This window comes from Apostichopus japonicus, chromosome 17 (assembly GCF_037975245.1).
Source record: "Apostichopus japonicus isolate 1M-3 chromosome 17, ASM3797524v1, whole genome shotgun sequence".
In the NCBI taxonomy this organism is placed as follows: domain Eukaryota; kingdom Metazoa; phylum Echinodermata; class Holothuroidea; order Aspidochirotida; family Stichopodidae; genus Apostichopus; species Apostichopus japonicus.
This window is the reverse complement of record NC_092577.1, coordinates 32,154,298-32,163,904: the sequence shown is the minus strand read 5'-3', so window position 1 is coordinate 32,163,904 and position 9,607 is coordinate 32,154,298. Positions and strand designations below refer to the sequence as shown.

The 9,607-nt window shown below is 37.8% G+C and overlaps 1 protein-coding gene across 9 annotated transcripts in view; it reads left to right on the top strand.

The window, feature by feature from the left end:
* The first annotated feature begins 3,228 nt into the window (after positions 1–3,228).
* The window catches only part of LOC139984048 (uncharacterized), a 99,770-nt gene continuing 93,391 nt past the window's right edge, over positions 3,229–9,607 (top strand). For 5 of the 9 annotated variants that reach the window (XM_071997710.1, XM_071997708.1, XM_071997711.1 and 2 more), the window contains exon 1: positions 7,180–8,300. The gene's annotated coding sequence lies outside the window, so the exon portion shown is untranslated. Of the gene's footprint in view, positions 3,443–7,176; positions 8,301–9,607 lie in introns of those variants that run through there. The other 4 variants (XR_011798915.1, XM_071997712.1, XM_071997705.1 and 1 more) reach the window with 3 other exon arrangements.

The following is a 9,607-nucleotide window of genomic DNA, read 5'->3' as shown; positions in this document are numbered from 1 at the left end:
AAAAGAGATACTGCAGTCCACTGCCACATTTGTGACGATTTTGGCAACCAAATGCGGCACACGATTTCACCATTTCGAGTGATTAATGTCAACTTTATCACTTTAGTTATGTCAAAGACGTATATAGTGTTTGTTTTACGCGCCGGTACTTTCTTTCCATACAAGCAGAGCGCCACCAGATGGATGGGCGGCTTCAGTGTATGTCGCATGACGTCATTCTTCCTACTTCAATTTCTATGGAGTAATCAAACAAAATGGAGAGAAGGAACACGATATCGTTCTCTCTGTTTCTCCTTTACGTTTACAGTTTTAGATTTGGATAATATAAGGCTACACAATACTACAGGTTCCGGGGCTTCGCGAAGCAAAAAATCCCAAATGCATCAGGTTTCAAGGATAAATGAACAAGATGTTTATACTAGCCTAAGAAAAAAGGAGCCTGTGACATCCCTATTGTGATCCAACTCCCTGAACTAGCCAAGTTAAGAGTTTACCCAGTCAAAATAAGTTACATTCAATCAACCATAACTCCAATTAGGGTAGGCTATTGAGAAGGGGTTTCAGTTAGCAGTTCGGAAAAGTTTTTTAATATAAGTTTCACACTGTTTGTCACTAGAAAATTCTCTTAATTCAACAGAATGAACAAGAATCATGTGCATTTGAGCTCATATTAGTGCAGTACTATAAGTGGCTACACTGACTTCGAAGGGCAGTGCCATGGTTTACTTTAGTAAACCCAGTCTTGGCCAAGTCGTTTGCAATACTCTTTTTCTCGCGTGCAACTGTACATGGGTCATTGTACCGTCTGTGAGTCTGAGGACTTGATTTGCCGAAAGTTGCTTTCTTGATTTCATAGTCTGTTCGTGTTAGTCGTTCGGCTCAGTGACGCATCCAAGGGCAACGTGTCGTGTTTTTCAATAGCATTCTATTACTGAGAATCTATGGTACGAAATACACAAAGGATTCATTGTTAAGAAAGTTCGAAGAAAGTTTGAAGTCAATTTACGGATAGTCTTGTTAAGACCATAGTATGAACAGCCAGGCTAGTGTACCTTTCTTTTTCACAAAGCTATTTTACCGTATCTATTTGCTGTACTGACCAGAGAACGCCCTCGGCACCGCTTTCGATTGATATACTGTTTGTATCGGACAGATCCTCGGGCATGTAAAATATAGTGGGCAAGCACATTCGTGCCGGTATAGGCAGAAACGGACTCTGAGTCATGCATGTAGGCCTACTTGCACTAATATGAGCTGAAATTCACACGATTCTTGTTGAATTAAGCTTTATGAACATTGGTTGGAGTGTTCCATTCAACCATGTTTCTACTTACTAGATAACAAGTAATTACAGCAGTCGCCGTACAAATGCGAATTCAACGCTCTCCGATTCTAGTTCTATAGTTTCTACATGCTCTGTCACTATCAAACAACGATGACGAGGTTGACTTTAGTGCCAGGATTTGAAAGACGTCTTAGCTTTTGTTTACAACTGTGTTCGCATTTAAGCAGACCCTAAGGCATACACTTTACGATTACAGAACCTTAAATTCTACTCACGAGTTCACCTTGAGTTCAGACAGTGGCGTGCGCAGGATTTTAACCGGGAGAAGGGGAGGGGTGCGGGCAGATTAAAATTCTAAAATTTCCCCGACGGATTTAGGTAGGTCCAAAACCTTATTGGAAGGACCAAAGGTGAACGAAGGATTTTATTCAGTGGGGGTTGCTGCCCTAGCTGGGGTCATTGAAGCTGACTTTCATGTAAGGGTGGGGGGGGGTGGGTCTGGGGTTCCCATTTTTTAATTTTAGACGTCAAATGGTGCATTTTGAGGCATATTTAGTCTATAAATTAGGTATATATATATAAGCTCAGTCTAAACGCAAGGGTGTGCTAATAAATACTTTATGTGAGGGATGAAAAAGGAAGGGGTGGGATGGGGTGGAAGAACACCCGTAGTAGTCTTATCCTTCCCTGGCTGAATGCAAGGATCCCCCATCTGAACCATCCCTGACTGACGATGAGAGGTGGGGTATGCCCCCCTCCTCCCCCATACACACTTTGGGCATGCCGATGAGTCAAAGTGAAATTAGGTTTGGCCAGAGCCAAGCATGAACATTAATATGAAATGTTGCGACAGGCATTTCAAGTGTCACATTAACTTAGAATACCCTCTAACAGTGTCGTTACCAGCAAACGTTTTTGTTGTTGTAGATATAGGCCTGCTTCTCGAAATAGTGTAACAAAGAGGGAAACTTGAAGGCTACTGATTTTGTGACGTTACAATCAAATGTATCTCGGAAATATTATCTATGTATGATACGTTTCATACTTTACACACAGAAAACATAGTTATAAGATATTTAAGTTCATGATCGTATTGAAGGTGACATTCAACAACTCAACGTAGAAACAATAACCTTTTCCAAGAAAAACACAACAAAACAAACTTATCCTTCAATGATCGTCTAAACTTTGTTTTGAAGTAAGGAAGGAAGTGTTTTAGAGGGCGCTGTGCATGAATGCTCTGTTTCTATAGGATATTTTCTAAATAGTTGGATTTCCAAATATTTCCACTATGAAAAAAAAAGAAAGAAAAAGAAGCAAAGATGGCAGATATTACATAAATCAAGTAGGTAAAATAGCAAAGCAACATATTGACAAATTATTAATTGGATTTGCTGGTGGAGGAGTCAGGACTGGGTGAGGGCGTAAGGTGGTGGATATGGCCTAGGGTAAAATAGTTTTATAGGCGACTCATAAACAAACCTTTCCCGTAATCAGATTTCTTCTGAAAATGTTCATCAAAGTGTAAACTTTGGGCTCAAACATTTATACTTGATGAATCTAGAAAGAATCTTGTGCGCCCGTTCTCAACGAATGAGTTTAATATGAGAATGAGGAAACACTATATTCTTAATCTCATATTTTACCTCCCCCTCCATGTTTTCCCGGACACCCTATTAGAAACCCTGTACCCCAACTCGTCAGGCCTGCTTCCCGGTACACACTTATCAAGTGTTTCCGAGGAAACATAAACCTATAGTAAGATCACAGTGGAAGCTTTATTTAATTATTTCTGACTTAGGCACCATGTTGGTTTTTCTTTGGTTGCTGTTATATGTTTGGTTATGATATACATTGGTAATGCTGTGAAAGTCTCTTGCAGCACCTGTGTTATAATGATGGTATATATAGGCTGGTATAAGCGGAGCATTGTACCCGCTCCTTTCTAATCTGTGGCAGACCGCGTGACGGGACGTTACTAAATGATAGGCTACTCTTAATTGCCAAGTAATGTGTTGGATGTTGTATATTTGATATGTACCATATGCTAAAGTCAGTCTATGACTAATTATGATATTAATCTCATCGAAGTTTCCTTCTTCCTGTTTCCGTTTTGAAAGGCTACGAAACACGTCTCTATAGGTGAGATGGACACCGGTAAGTTTGACTCCTCATTGTCTAAATCATTAGGTTTTATATTGTTACGCTTTGACTGTGTATAATAAGATGAAACATTGTCATATTATGCTATCGAATAGAGCTGCTTGTTTTAATGATAGTTTTACTCTCGGGATGATAGGACCACAGTCACTGACGAGCATAGGAGCTCAATGCATTGTTTAGGTGGAGGTCATAATATCATGTATAATATGTGACTTTTAAGGATGTGGATAGGCAGAATGTTAGACTCTTGATATGTTTACAGTCCAAGGAAAACAGAAGCATTTAAGTGAAAGTAATGTTTTTCTAGCAATATTACGATTTCCAAAATATTTTATATTTAAAATATGCTAAAATCAATACAAAAAAAAATGGTAAAACTTGGGAAATGTTGTGCTGTATACTTGCTTGACCTTAAATTTACAAAGAATCGCTAAGCAGTTTACATGATTTTTATGTTTATGTAACATTACTGAGGGTAACGTATGATGTAGCCCCTGCGACACTTGTCAAGTGTCAGACATTTGTTTAAATCATTCAAGCCAAGTTCTCTCTACGCACTTCGCGTTAAAATCGTATGTATCATGTTTGTATACTCCTCAATGGCTTATTATGATAACACCGAAGACAAGCTATAAGCCAGCCAAGTTCAAGTCTAGGGTCGTGATTTCTTGCTGTTTTAACCTCGCTGTTGCCTCGTCACGTTCACGAGTTTATAACTTCAAGGAAACTCTTTGCGGCGCAGCAGCAATACATGGAGTTTTGCTGTTGTTGTTGTTGTTGAAAGTTCCCACCTGTGAATTAGTTAATGAAAACATTAAAGACTGCCTTCCACTGAAAGAGGATAAATGATGTGAAGAGGGTCATTTATCATACACTATGGAAGATACTATATAATGTATAACCTGCATAGGCCTAATTAGTGCACGCAATTACAATATCAAGCGTTTCGATATAGGGCTGCATTGCATATGGAGTTGTATGACAAAATGTATATGAGCTAACCGTGCACAAAATTGCAAAATAAAGAAGCAAAGTAATCGTTGTTTCATGCAGGTAGGACATTACATATATTAGCTATAGTTGGCTGTATTATTCATAACTAGTCTAGTTAGTCATAATGCGCATGTGGACTTTCGTAGCGGAAGTATTTTGGTCTTGTCTAATTTGCATATATGAAGCTTTGGGCTGGAACTGGTGGTTGTCAGTATATGCTATGGGTCTAAGCGGCGTAGCGGCCTGCCAGGACAAAAATCTAACAAGTGGAGTTGCAGATCAATAAATTTCTTTCTCACGATTGCAACAGTTTTTTCCATTAAACCCACCTGATGGTCAGAGTGTATTTCGAATAAGAAACATGCATTAAATCTACTTCGGAAGTTTGTTTTCCGAAATTCATCAGCAAACACGTATTGAGACTTTTATATTAATTTTATTTCCTATGGCTAGAGAGGGATTGGTCATTAGCGTGTGTATACCCCTCCAACGTTCTATGGAGTTCTCCCTGTTCCTTAATTTACTTCATGCAGTAAGCATACAACCCCCTGCTTCATCGAACCAGTATATACACATAAACGTGATGTTAAAGGCCCACGTGTCATTGTCATAATATATTTGACGTATAGTCCTAACGACGAAAGCGTTGTTTGAAGTTGTGAATAAGAAATATAATCTTTGAAATATGGCCTATTTCGTCAATGTGCGGTAATCTGTCAAAACCAATTACCGTATGCTGCCCGAGCAACGATCAGTGCTTTGCACGCAGGAGGCCTGTCTGGGCAGGTGGGCAATTTCCCTTATACGACTGACATATGTAAAAGGATAAACTTCCTTGATAAAAGTCAACAGCAAATTGAAGAAGGGTACTTGTCCCAGGATTTATCAATGGAGATAGTCAGGCTGGATTCGGATGATATTTCTCCTCGTGTCATAATTTGATGTATATATAAAGAGACATTTACACAGCATAGAGGAAAAGCTGTGAACAGGGAGATAGTATTACAAAACAAAACAAATCGAAAAAAAAAACGAAAAACAAAACAAACAACCTAAAATATAAATAACAAAACAAAAATAACTAAACAAACCCAAAAAAATAAAAACAAAACAAAACGAAAAAAATAGCACATACATAACAAAACAAACGAAACGAAACTAAACAAAATAAAACAAAATAGAATAAAACAAAACAAAATAAAATAAAACAGAACTAACAAACAACATAGGCTAAAACAAAACAAAATAAACAAAAGAAACGAAATAAAATAAAATAAAACAAAACAAAATAAAACAGAACAAACAAAACAAAGAAACAAACAAATCAAGACAAAACAAAACAAAACAAAACAAACAGAACAAACAAAACAAACAAACAAAAGAAGACAAAACAAAACAAAAACGAAAAAAAAAATAACACAAACATAACAAAACAAAACAAAACATAATAAAGCAAAACAAAATAAAATAAAATAAAATAAAACAAATCAAACAGAACAGAACAAACAAACAAAATAAAACAAAACAAAACAAAACAAAATAAAATAAAATAAAATAAAAACAGAACAGAACAGAACAGAACAGAACAGAACAGAACAGAACAGAACAGAACAGAACAGAACAGAACAGAACAGAACAGAACAAAACAAAACAAAACAAACAAACAAGACAAGACAAGACAAGACAAAACTAAACTAAACGAGATTTGAAAATCTACCGTAGCCCTATTCTACTGACCTCCAAACTTTACCTAGTTGTTGAAAAAAAGTGTTAAAAAGATAATCCAAGTTAAAATAACAAGTGGTGCTCTGACGATTCTCTGTATTAGTTGATAAAATTAGAACTTATAGCATAATAACTGACCAATTTTGTTCTTGCTAGCAGATTTGGGGCAGTGTGCACAGATCACATTCAATTCAATCCTATACAGACCTGTATACTATATACACCATCCCCGGTCGCTATAAGTGAACTGTATATTTTATGTTGTTGACAAAAGAGCTAACTAAAATGTTTCCTTTCACTTTTCGATAAACCAGCCAATTTGGAAACCAATTAGGATAAACTTACGACCTTACGTTATTACCCCGATCATATAGGTTACCTATATATGTACGGAAGCCAACGCCGTTTCAGTCCCTGTTGCTTGGTCATGCTTGAATAAAGCTGTAAAAATCTGTTTGGCAACGGTGGCGAGAGCAGAGTATTGGGTTAATGCTACAATAATTTTCTCGGTTGAGTAACAATGCTGGCAGGATTAGAATGGCTACAGTCAGTGAAGTGTATCTATAGATTGCCCTAATATGAATGGAAAAACGAAAAGGAAAAAAAAAAAGAAAAGAAGAGGGGGAAAAAAGACAATCGACAGAAGGCCATCGGTCTATTACTTGCTGTAGCCTTTTTAGGGCAATTGGTGATATACACACATCAATACACGTAACCTGCATAACACCCTTAAGGCATTAACCTACAGAATAGAAACAATACATGAACTTATTAAACAATTTTACTTTTCGTACATATAATATAAGTCTTCTTCATTCCTCCACGTAACGTATATGACTTGCAGTTCATTCCTACAAAGTATATCGCGCTTTGTACTGCCATAAAAGTTGGCCCCGTGGGAGTAGAGATCTTGTTTGGCCGTCCGCTGTGCATACCGCAGGCATGCTTATGTTGTAACCCTCATCTCGATATAGGCTTGTTTACAATGAGGGGATTGGTATGTGTACAGGACTAGGGAAGAAGTACTAGCAGTAGTAGCCTGGGCGAGTTTATTGAGAATATTGGAACTGTGAACAAAACACGAAGTGTAGGTCTGTATATACAGTGTACGTGAGTGTGCATTTGTACACAGTTCAGCAACGAAAACTCCGCCGTTGGAGAGAGAGAGAGGTGGAGAGCTATACGTGAAAAAGTCTATGACTGCACCTGTACCGTGAGTCGGATTGATACGGACTAACGATAACACTATACAGAAGTTATGTGATTTTCACAGGCCACGAAAGAATAACTAGGCAGAGCGGTCTGTAAACAGGGGATCGCAGTAAAAAGGTGATCTACAGTCTTGTCCTTCAGGAATGAAATTTGATTCAGTCATCTCTAGGACGAATTAAGCCGGCTTGATGATCATCGCCTAGGTCAACCGTCGTGTGGAATAAGCATGCGTATGTAGAAACGTGGATACTCGTATCGAGAGAGAGATAGATAGAACTTGTCTCAACGGCTCAACCACATCCTCTGGCTTCATATATATGTCTTCAACGGAAATCGCTTAAATGAAATCATGGAGTTCAGATATAACTGTGCTGGGGGCGAAAGAAATTTCGATGCAATTAGTTGAAAGCACCCGAAGAGTTATAGGCATCGAACTGAATATTGTCATCACTCCTGCACGAGAGGTATAGAAGTGATTCCAATTTATCCAGCGAAGGGATCGATATAGATTTGGTCTACTCTAAACACTATTCAATGTATGAATTGTGCACATGGGCTACAATGCATGGATTAATATTGTGGGACTAATGAAATTTAGTCCATATTGAAATTTTATCGTATACCTAACCGGATATATAGTTGTTATAGGGATTACAAACAGGCTTGATCCATGCCCTCGAATTGAACACTATATAGCCTACATAGGCTATAGTAATCTATGGTACATACAGCTAACGGAGGATTTATTGTGGAAGTTTTTGAGGGATAGAAAACTTTTCTGGATTAACCCTTGAAGAACCTCCGACCGTGATTTCAAGGTTTTCGTGTGGACGTTATATAGGTTCCCCGAAGGCCATACGCTGCATCATTATTATATTCATTCTCGATTGTTGATCAGAGTTGGCGCCACCTTCAATATATGGTAAGTTAGTATAGAGCCCAATGATGTGATATGAAACTTGGAGTTTACGTTGTTACATGTAGTATAAGTTGTACAGTATAGTATAGGTTCTTGTTAACAGAAAAGAGGCTAACGACAGGTGCAGCAGAATTTCAGTCATAGCGATCATGAGCCATAGCCTATATTATATCCTATCCATGCAAGTAAGCCGTCTTAGCATACACATGTTTGTTAGGCTTGATATTGGACTGCATATGTCACGTCAATTGTATTTCAAAGTTGATTACTTTTCTAAGCAAACAACATATTTGAGCTGAGCCCGAGGGTGCACCTAAACGCACGTAGCATCAATAGCACAAGGTCACCAAGTTACTTTTGTTATGAGTAAGCCTTCTAACGGTTCTATCTATCTATCTCTCTCTCTCGGCTCACCGCAGCCAAATCTTTATCATATAGACAAGCCAAATACTATGCTCACCATACAGAAACTTTCAACCTAGCTACATTAGACTAAACAAGAATTACTATTCGTTGTAATAGTACTGATCTACAGGCCCAGCTCCTAGCCTACGTCAAGTTTAATGTTAGGCGGTGCATGAATGGCAACAGTTATTAACGGTTGCACGAATCCATTTATCATCGTTTATATCAATGATCTAAAAATTTGAGCGCTGATTAGTCGGTATTGACAACGACATGTATGTCTCCGTGTAGACGTAATATTAACAGAGCAAACAATTTTTACAACTGCATATATAGCCTATCTATATATTTTATACACGCGTGTTTGTGGGTCTTACACTAAACATAGCACAATGGAACCGTATATGTGGACAAAGTGGCGTTTCTGTTTGCTCAAGAACGAATACAAATAACTTGTTTCGTTTAAAGTAGTACACTGAGCCGTTGCGAATGCTTACAGGAAATTACACTGATGTTATGCAGTATCTGCTGTACTGCGCTAATTTAGGCGGGTTATGTCTGTGGGGGTCGAGTGCATACTAATTACAATCTACAATTATACACGGTAGGAAACGATGTCGAATTTGCAGGGCTAATGAAGTGTTTATCTTTCGGGAAAGACAATTCAGGTTAAAAAAAAAAATCCATAATTTTCATTAGTTAAAAGTAACAGACCATTAGTAATTTATGTCTCAATGTGTCATTACAGACTACAAACTTAATACCATCGATCGGTCTAAGACAAAAACCAACCGTCATCATTTGGTCTATGTGATAGAGCTAGGTAACTGTGATGTGAACAAGTTTCCAAAACAGTAAAAGGGAAATAATATTCCATTTGGGAGATATCACAGATGTATTGTTCC